This window comes from Arachis stenosperma, chromosome 5 (assembly GCF_014773155.1).
Source record: "Arachis stenosperma cultivar V10309 chromosome 5, arast.V10309.gnm1.PFL2, whole genome shotgun sequence".
NCBI lineage: Eukaryota > Viridiplantae > Streptophyta > Magnoliopsida > Fabales > Fabaceae > Arachis > Arachis stenosperma.
Genome location: NC_080381.1, coordinates 34,440,506 through 34,451,734, shown reverse-complemented (window position 1 = coordinate 34,451,734; position 11,229 = coordinate 34,440,506). Strand labels below are relative to the sequence as shown.

The following is an 11,229-nucleotide window of genomic DNA, read 5'->3' as shown; positions in this document are numbered from 1 at the left end:
TCTCTATAGAGGACCTAACAGAAATCTTCAAAGAAGAAGAAGACATGGCAGCCGAAAACAACAACAATGCCAACAATGCAAGGAAGGTGCTGGGTGACTTTACTGCACCTACTCCCAATTTCTATGGGAGAAGCATCTCTATCCCTGCCATTGGAGCAAACAACTTTGAGCTTAAGCCTCAATTAGTTTCTCTAATGCAACAGAATTGCAAGTTCCATGGACTTCCAATGGAAGATCCTCATCAGTTTTTAGCTGAGTTCTTGCAAATCTGTGACACAGTCAAGACTAATGGGGTTGACCCTGAGGTCTACAGACTGATGCTATTCCCTTTTGCTGTAAGAGACAGAGCTAGAATATGGTTGGACTCACAACCTAAAGATAGCCTGGACTCTTGGGAAAAGCTAGTCAATGCCTTCTTGGCAAAGTTCTTTCCACCTCAAAAATGGAGTAAGCTTAGAGTGGAAGTCCAAACCTTCAGACAGAAGGATGGTGAATCCCTCTATGAAGCTTGGGAAAGATACAAACAATTGATCAGAAAATATCCCTCAGACATGCTTTCTGAATGGAGCATCATAGGTATTTTCTATGATGGTCTCTCTGAACTATCCAAGATGTCTTTGGATAGCTCTGCTGGAGGATCTCTTCATCTGAAGAAGACGCCTACAGAAGCTCAAGAGCTCATTGAAATGGTTGCAAATAACCAATTCATGTACACTTCTGAAAGGAATCCTGTGAACAATGGGACAAGTCAGAAGAAAGGAGTTCTTAAGATTGATACTCTGAACGCCATTTTGGCTCAGAACAAGATATTGACTCAACAAGTCAATTTGATTTCTCAAAGTCTGTCTGGAATGCAAAATGCACCAAGCAGTACTAAGGATGCTTCATCTGAGGAAGAAGCTTATGATCCTGAGAATCCTTCAATGGAAGAGGTGAATTACCTAGGAGAACCCTATGGAAACACCTATAATTCTTCATGGAGAAATCACCCAAATTTCTCATGGAAGAATCAAGAGAGACCTCAACAAGGTTTCAATAACAATAATGGTGGAAGAAACAGGTTTAGCAATGGCAAGCCTTTTCCATCATCTTCTCAGCAACAAACAGAGAATTCTAAGCAGAACCCCTCTGACTTAGCAACCATGGTATCTGATCTAATCAAAACCACTCAAAGTTTCATGACTGAAACAAGGTCTTCCATTAGGAATTTGGAAGCACAAGTGGGACAGCTGAGCAAGAAAGTTACTGAACTCCCTCCTAGTACTCTCCCAAGTAATACAGAAGAAAATCCAAAAGGAGAGTGCAAAGCCATAACCATGGCCGAATTTGGAGAGGAGGGAGAGGAAGTGAACGCCACTGAGGAAGGCCTCAATGGGCGTGCACTGACCTCCAATGAGTTCCCTAGTGAGGAACCATGGGAATCTGAGGCTCAAAATGAGACCATAGAGATTCCATTGGACTTACTTCTGCCCTTCATGAGCTCTGATGAGTATTCTTCCTCTGAAGAGGATGAGTATGTCACTGAAGAGCAAGTTGCTAAATACCTTGGAGCAATCATGAAGCTAAATGACAAGTTATTTGGAAATGAGACTTGGGAGGATGAACCTCCTTTGCTCACCAAAGAACTGGATGACTTGTCTAGGCAGAAATTACCTCAAAAGAGACAAGATCCTGGGAAGTTTACCATACCTTGTACCATAGGCACCATGACCTTCAAGAAGGCTCTGTGTGACTTAGGGTCAAGTGTAAACCTCATGCCTCTCTCTGTAATGGAGAAGCTAGGGATCTTTGAGGTGCAAGCTGCAAGAATCTCATTAGAGATGGCAGACAATTCAAAGAAACAAGCTCATGGACTTGTAGAGGATGTTTTGGTGAAGATTGAGGACCATTACATCCCTACTGATTTCATAGTCCTAGAGACTGGGAAGTGCATAGATGAAACTATCATCCTTGGCAGACCCTTCCTAGCCACAGCAAAGGCTGTGATTGATGTTGATGGAGGTGAACTGATCATTCAAGTGAATGAAAAATCCTATGTGTTTAAGACTCAAGGATATCCCTCTGTCACCATGGAGAGGAAGCATGAAGAGCTTCTCTCAAATCAGAGACAAACAGAGCCCCCACAGTCAAACTCTAAGTTTGGTGTTGGGAGGCCACAACCAAACTCTAAGTTTGGTGTTGAACCCCCACATTCAAACTCTAAGTTTGGTGTTGGGAGGTTCCAACATTGCTCTGAGTATCTGTGAGGCTCCATGAGAGCCCTTTGTCAAGCTACTGACATTAAAGAAGCGCTTGTTGGGAGGCAACCCAATGATTATATTTTATATATTTCTCTTTGTTATTTTATGTTTTTTGTAGGTTGATGATCATAAGAAGTCACAAAATCCATTGAAAAAGCAAAAACAGAATGAAAAACAGGAAGAAAAACAGCACACCCTGGAGGAAGAATTCACTGGCGTTTAAACGCCAGTGAGGCTAGCAGTTGGGCATTTAACGCCCAGTCTGGCACCATTCTGGGCGTTTAACGCCAGAAAGGGGCACCAGACTGGCGTTAAATGCCAGAAAAGGGCAAGAACCTGGCGTTAAATGCCAGGAATGGGCACCAGCCCGGCGTTTAACGCCAGAAATGGCTCAAAACGTGATTTTGAGTAACATTTGGTGCAGGGATGACTTTTCCTTGACACCACAGGATCTGTGGATCCCACAGGATCCGCACCTACCCCACCACCACTCTCTCTCTTCTTCCCCCATTCACCAATCACCTCAATACCTCTTCCCCAAAAACCCCTCACCTATCAAATCCCATCTTTCTCTTCACCACTCACATCCATCCTTCATAAAACCCCACCAACCTCACCCTTCAAATTCAAACCACTTTCCCTCCCAAACCCACCCATAATGGCCGAACCCCATCCCCCCTCTCCTATATAAACCCTTCTTCACTTCTTCATTTTCACCATACCTAAACACCACTTCCCCCCTCCTTGGCCGAATACATAAGCCATCTCCTTCTCCCTCATTTCTTCTTCTTCTACTCTCTTCTTTCTTCTTTTGCTCGAGGACGAGCAAACATTTTAAGTTTGGTGTGGTAAAAGCGTTGCTTTTTCGTTTTTCCATAACCATTTATGGCATCCAAGGCCGGAGAAACCTCTAGAAAGAGGAAAGGGAAGGCAAAAGCTTCCACCTCCGAGTCATGGGAGATGGATAGATTCATCTCAAGGGTGCATCAAGATCACTTCTATGAAGTTGTGGCCTTGAAGAAGGTGATCCCCGAGGTCCCCTTTTCACTCAAAAAGGGTGAGTATCCGGAGATCCGCCATGAGATCCGAAGAAGAGGTTGGGAAGTGCTTACCAACCCCATTCAACAAGTCGGAATCTTGATGGTTCAAGAGTTCTATGCCAATGCATGGATCACCAAGAACCATGATCAAAGTGTGAACCCGGATCCAAAGAATTATCTTACTATGGTTCGGGGGAAATACTTGGATTTTAGTCCGGAAAATGTAAGGTTAGCATTCAACTTGCCCATGATGCAAGGAGATGAACATCCTTACACTAGAAGGGTCAACTTTGATCAAAGGTTGGACCAAGTCCTCACAGTCATATGTGAAGAGGGCGCACAATGGAAGAGAGATTCAAGAGGCAAGCCGGTTCAATTAAGAAGGCATGACCTCAAACCCGTGGCTAGAGGATGGTTGGAGTTCATCCAACGCTCAATCATTCCCACTAGCAACCGGTCCGAAGTTACTCTAGACCGAGCCATCATGATTCATAGCATCATGATTGGAGAAGAAGTGGAAGTTCATGAGGTTATAGCCCAAGAACTCTATAAAGTGGCGGACAAGTCTTCCACCTTGGCAAGGCTAGCCTTTCCTCATCTCATTTGTCACCTCTGTTATTCAGTTGGAGTTGACATAGAAGGAGATATCCCCATTGATAAGGACAAGCCCATCACCAAGAAAAGGATGGAGCAAACAAGAGACCCCTCTCATCATGAGATCCCTGAGATACCTCAAGGGATGCATTTTCCTCCACAAGACTATTGGGAGCAAGTGAACACCTCCCTAGGAGAATTGAGTTCCAACATGGGACAACTAAGGGTGGAGCACCAAGAACACTCCATTCTCCTCCATGAAATTAGAGAAGACCAAAGAATCATGAGAAAGGAGCAACAAAGACAAGGAAGAGACATTGAGGAGCTCAAGCACTCCATAAGACCTTCAAGAGGAAGAACAAGCCGCCATCACTAAGGTGGACCCGTTCTTTAATCTCCTTGTTCTTTGCTTTTCTGTTTTTCGAATTTTAGTGCTTTATATTATCCATGTTTGTGTCTTATGATCATTAGTGTCTTAGTGTCTATGCCTTAAAGTTATGAATGTCCTATGAATCCTTCACCTTTCTTAGAGATTGTTCTTAATTGAAAAAGATGAGAATTGCATGAATTTTGAATTTTATAACAGTTTAATTATCTTGATGTGGTGGCAACACTTTTGTTCTCTGAATGTATGCTTGAACAGTGCATATGTCTTTTGAATTTGTGGTTCATGAATGTTGACTCTTGAAAGAATGATGAAAAAGGAGACATGTTACTGAGGATCTGAAAAATCATAAAAAAAAATGATTCTTGAAGCAAGAAAAAGCAGTGAATACAAAAAAAAAGAGAAGAGGCGAAAAAAAAACCGAAAAAAAAGAGAAGAAAGAAAAAAGAAAGAAAAAAGAAAGAAATAAAGTTGTGATCCAAGGCAATAAGAGTGTGCTTAAGAACCCTGGACACCTCTAATTGGGGACTTTAGCAAAGCTGAGTCACAATCTGAAAAGGTTCACCCAATTATGTGTCTGTGGCATGTATGTATCCGGTGGTAATACTGGAAGACAGAGTGCTTTGGGCCACAGCCAAGACTCAATAAGTAGCTGTGTTCAAGAATCATCATACTTAACTAGGAGAATCAATAACACTATCTGGATTCTGAGTTCCTAAAGAAAGCCAATCATTCTGAGTTCCAAAGGATAAAGTGAGATGCCAAAACTATTCAGAGGCAAAAAGCTAAAAGCCCCGCTCATCTAATTAATACTGATCTTCATAGATGTTTTTGGAGTTCATTGCATATTCTCTTCTTTTTATCTTATTTGATCTTCAGTTGCTTGGGGACAAGCAACAATTTAAGTTTGGTGTTGTGATGAGCGGATAATTTGTACGCTTTTTGGCATTGTTTTTAGTATGTTTTTAGAATGATCTAGTTAGTTTTTAGTATATTTTTTAGTTTTAGTTAAAATTCACTTTTCTGGACTTTACTATGAGTTTGTGTGTTTTTCTGTGATTTCAGGTATTTTCTGGCTGAAATTGAGGGATCTGAGCAAAAATCTGATCCAGAGACTCAAAAGGACTGCAGATGCTGTTGGATTCTGACCTCCCTGCACTCGAAGTGGATTTTCTGGAGCTACAGAAGCCCAATTGGCGCGCTCTCAACGGCGTTGAAAAGTAGACATCCTGGGCTTTCCAGCAATATATGATAGTCCATACTTTGCCCAAGATTTGATGGCCCAAACCGGCGTTCAAAGTCACCTCAAAAAATTCCAGCGTTAAACGCCGGAACTGGCACCAAAATGGGAGTTAAACGCCCAAACTGGCACCAAAGCTGGCGTTTAACTCCAAGAGGAGTCTCTACACGAAAATGCTTCATTGCTCAGCCCAAGCACACACCAAGTGGGCCCGGAAGTGGATTTTTATGTCATTTACTCATCTTTGTACACCTTAGGCTACTAGTTTTCTATAAGTAGGACCTTTTACTATTGTATTTGACATCTTGGTAGCTATCTTCATTTTATGCTATCTTAGATCATTTGGGAGGCTGGCCATTCGGCCATGCCTAGACCTTGTTCTTATGTATTTTCAACGGTGGAGTTTCTACACACCATAGATTAAGGTGTGGAGCTCTGCTGTACCTCGAGTATTAATGCAATTACTATTGTTCTTCCATTCAATTCTGCTTGTTCTTTGTCCAAGATATCACTTGTTCTTCAACTTGATGAATGTGATGATCCGTGACACTCATCACCATTCTCACCTATGAACAAGGTGACTGACAACCACTCTTGTTCTACAAGCATACGAGGCTTAGTGAATATCTCTTGGATTCCTGATACACGATGCATGGTTGATCGCCTGACAACCGAGTGCTCGCCTGATAAACGAGCCAGCCATTCCGTGAGATCAGAGTCTTCGTGGTATAGGCAAGAACTGATGGCGGCATTCAAGAGAATCCGGAAGGTCTAACCTTGTCTGTGGTATTCTGAGTAGGATTCAATGATTGAATGACTGTGACGTGCTTCAAACTCCTAGCAGGCGGGGCGTTAGTGACAGACGCAAAAGGATCGATGGATTTTATTCCGGCCTGACCGAGAACCGACAGCTGATTAGCCATATGCTGTGACAGAGCATGGGAACATTTTCACTGAGAGGATGGGAGGTAGCCATTGACAACGGTGAAACCCTACACGAGCTTGCCATGGAAAGGAGTAAGAAGGATTGGATGAAGACTGTAGGAAAGCAGAGAAACGGAAGGGAAGGCATCTTCATTCGCTTATCTGAAGCTCTCACCAATGATATACATAAGTACCTCTATCTTTATCTTTATGCTTTATTCGTTTATCACTATACCCATTTGAGTCTGCCTGACTGAGATTTACAAGGTGACCATAGCTTGCTTCATAGCAACAATCTCCGTGGGATCGACCCTTACTCGCGTAAGGTTTATTACTTGGACGACCCAGTGCACTTGCTGGTTAGTTGTGCGAAGTTGTGTTTATGCCATGGTATTGAGCACCAAGTCTTTGGAGCCATTACTAGGGATTATTTCGTGTATTAAAAAGTATTGATCACAATTTCGTGCACCAGCAATCAAATTTAATCAAACATTAACATCATAAAATTAAACATAATTCAAGGAGAATTGCTTCCGATGTGGGAATTAGCAAGGTTCTGGTAACTAGCTTTAAGCCTTTCATACGATTCTTCCCAAAAATGAACCTTTGCTCGAAGTGCGTTGTTGGTGTCATGAAGAAGCTTCACTTTTTCATAGTTAAAGTTGCAAATTTTCTTACCGATTATCTCCAAGACGCAACCAAGTATCTCCAGTGCTGCATCTTCCTGTGTCGCTTTCTCATTGAGACAAAAATAACCAGTCGCATCCAACTCTACTTCAAACAGGTCACCCAGAAGAAACACTGTGAAGCCAAAGTACGGACCCGAGTCCTCTAGGTATCCCATTCTCGTGGCAAACTTTTACAAGCTATTCCTCCATATCATTTACGATAGCAAAATCTAGTTAATATCCTCTTGGGAAATTACGGGTAGCCCTACATAACCACAAAAAAGAATTAAACGAACAGAAGAACATACCTCACAAAGCCAACCTTAGATAAATTAAGCGTATAAAAGCTTTCTGTAAATGAAAATTCCAAAGACCCTTCTAAAAATTGATTTTGGACAAGACTGTGACACTGACTTACATGACACAACTGGACGTCGCCATCAACCTCCCAAAGACACACCTCCTTCACTGGGTGGTCTAACCAGCTCACCCTTCGCCGCATTCTCTGCCTGAATTCTTGACATTTTGGAATTGAATGCAATAGGGTTTGGTCATAGCTATTGGATCCGTAGAACTCGGGAAAGGTATACGAGGCAACTTTCTCTTGGCATCCTCCCAACTACAGTACACACAAGGTGTTTTCCCCTTTGTAACCGCAAAGAAGAGGAATCGCTTCATATTCTTGTCCATTGTATATGATATATTCCCAAATTCACTATAGTGCATTACTAAGTGTTTTCTTAAAATGGGTTACCAAAGATCGTGTTAAATACCGATTATAGTGCATCACTAAAGAAAAAATATATATATAATATGAAAAAAATAAGACAAAAAAATAAAACATTAAAACCACACAATTTTGGCTTCAACTATTTTCCATAATTATTATTTTTATTTTATTATACACCCTTAATAGTGAACAGAACAACATGAGTTAAACCCTAAAATGGTCCCTGAGATTGGTGTCGTGCATTAAAATCATCCCTGAGATTCCAATTGCACTAATTACATCCCTGAGATTGACAAAAATGCACCAATTTAATCCCTGACTCATTTTCTATTAACGGCGTAATGACATAGCTTGATGATGTGGCATGTTAGTGACAAGTGTCACTCTATGATTTGACCACATGTAATGGTATGATGATGTGTTGACCAGTGACATGTGGCATGTTGACGTGGATGGTTGCGCCACGTGTCACAATGCTATTTGGCCACATGTCTGTTTGTGTCACGTGTCGCAACAGTATTCGTGCATGTGTCATTCATTATGTCATGATTGTAGATGCACCAAATTAGTCACTCACTATGCGTTAAGTGACTCAGTTTAGTCCTTAAAATTGAATGTCGTGCACCAAACTAGTCCCTTCACTAGTTTTTTCTCCTTTTTTTCTATAAATTCAAAATTATCAATATCTTTGAATCTATTAATTTCAATTCTATTTTTTCACATATTATTTAAATACAAGTCTTTTATAAAAATAATTTTTCTCTTGCAGGTACCTTGAACCGCCATCTTTGAGTTGACGTGACGATATTTCAAGCACCTCCACTACCATCTCCGACCTCTTTCGTCTAGACTAAAGAGGTCGGAGATGGTAGTAAGGGTACTTGAAGTGCCTTCAGTTTAGCCCATTTACATACAATGAAAACGTGTATTTCATAAGAATAGAAAAAAATGTGCATTTTAGTTCTTGATTCTTGTTAAAAACACATTTATTTTATGAAAAAATGTGTCTAATCTATCATATAATTATTTTTTTATAATAACATACTTATATATTAAAAAATTTACCAATGTTAAATTATTATAAAAAATTATATAATTAAAACTAAAATTTTAAATTTTTTTATAAAAGCACTTGTATTTAAATGATATGTGAAAAAATAGAATTGAAATTAATGCATCTAAAATATTGAAAATTTTAAATTTTTAAAAAAATGAGAAAAAAATTGGTGAAGGGACTAGTTTGGTGCACGACATTCAATTTCAGGGACTAAAATGAGTCACTTAACGCAAAGTGAGGGACTAATTTGAAGCATCTACAATGATGATATAATGGATGATACGTGGACGAATACTGTTGCGACACATGGCACAAATAGACACGTGGCTAAATAGTATTGTGACACGTGTCACAACCATCCATGATAGCATGCCACGTGTGACGTGTCACTAGTCAACACATCATACCGTTACACGTGGCCAAATCATGGAGTGACACGTGTCACTAACATGCCATGTCATCCCGCCATTAATAGAAAATGAGTCAGGGACTAACGAGGTGCATTTTTGTCAATCTTAGGGACGTAATTGGTGCAATTAAAATCTCAGGTAGTGCACGACGCCAATCTCAAGGACCATTTTACGGTTTAACTCGAACAATATAGAACCAAATAAATACAATTCAAAAATTAATTTTACACACCCGGAATAAGTAATTTTAATATACTTACTATTTTTTAGGTTTATAAATTTTTTTTGGGCCAACACTCAATTATTTCAATCCAGCTTACAAATGTTGATCTTATGAAACAATGCTTTTATGCATCATCCAACCCAACGGCCCACTACAGGTCCAACCATAATAGTCCAGTCTCAGAGAAAAGGTAATAACAAAATTTATCACAATTATTCCATATTTCATATACTTCTCTTATTATCGGCAACAAATTAAAATATCAATAACACCCACTGAACCTACTGCCAAGTAAAGGAGACCACCTCATGTCATTTTCTCCATGCTTCTAAGACCACATGACACTTCATGCACATGTCAACATCCCAAAAAGTGTGTGGCATGTGAACCGTCTAATTTGACAAGGCGTACCCAAGCATTCATCAGAGGAGCTGCGTTGTTATATCATGAGAAGAACGGCTAGACACAAGAAGGTCTTAAGTACATACATAGGCACTTTAGCTCCAGTTCAACAAAAAAGACTAGATGACATCATAAAAAAAACAAGATATTGGACTGCTGAATGGACTAAAGACAATGATCATCATGTATTTGAGATCCAAATGCACAATCAAAAACTTGGGTGCATTTGACGCATGTACATGCAATATGTAGCAATTGGCAGGTATAAAAATACACTTTGTACATTACCATGTTTTATGCTTCATTACTTTGTATTTCGATTTGTATATTATTGTCTGCCTTTTTCTTGCAGGTCCTCCTTGTGTGCATGTAATGACGGCCATTTCAAAAAGGGGTGGTAGACAGAGGGTTATGTACACTAGTGGTTTAAGATGGATTTTTTAGAGCTACTTATAACCATTGCCTTAAACCAGTGAAGAGTGAAATATATTGGAAGAAGATTTATTACTTAACTCAAATCCCACCCAAAATCAAAAGGCCTATTGGACGTTTAACAAAAAGAAAAAGATGTGATCCTATTGAAAATGGACCAGATAAAACAAAGGCAAGAAAAATATTTAGGGTAACTAATGAGCGGATAATTTATACGCTTTTTGGCATTATTTTTAGGTAGTTTTTAGTAAGTTCAAGCTACTTTTAGGGATGTTTTCATTAGTTTTTATGTTAAATTCACATTTCTGGACTTTACTATGAGTTTTTGTGTTTTTCTGTGATTTCAGGTAATTTCTGGCTGAAATTGAGGGACTTGAGCAAAACTCTGATAGGAGGCTGACAAAGGACTGCTGATGTTGTTGGAATCTGACCTCCCTGCACTCGAAATGGATTTTCTGGAGCTACAGAACTCCAAATGGCGCGCTCTCAACGGCGTTGGAAAGTAGACATCCAGATCTTTCTAGCAATATATAATAGTCCATACTTTATTCGGGAATTGACGACGTAAACTGGCGCTCAATGCCAGTTCCATGTTGCTGTCTGGAGTAAAACGCCAGAAACACGTCACGACCCGGAGTTGAACGCCCAAAACACGTTACAACTTGGCGTTCAACTCCAAAAGAAGCCTCAGCTCGTGGATAGATCAAGATCAGCCTAAACACAAACCAAGTGGGCCCTGGAAGTGGATTTATGCATCAATTACTCACTCATGTAAACCCTATTAGCTAGTCTAGTATAAATAGGATAATTTACTATTGTATTAGACATCTGTGGTCTCAGTTTTGTTTTATTCTTCATCTTAGGAGGCCATTGATCACGTTTTG

The 11,229-nt window shown here is 40.1% G+C and overlaps 1 non-coding gene across 1 annotated transcript; it reads right to left on the bottom strand.

Annotated features, from left to right (window-relative positions):
• Positions 1-449: 449 nt before the first annotated feature.
• LOC130983956 (small nucleolar RNA R71) lies at positions 450-557 on the bottom strand. Its single transcript, XR_009087922.1, has one exon. It is a non-coding gene; the product is annotated as a small nucleolar RNA R71 (small nucleolar RNA).
• Between the last annotated feature and the right edge of the window lie 10,672 nt (positions 558-11,229).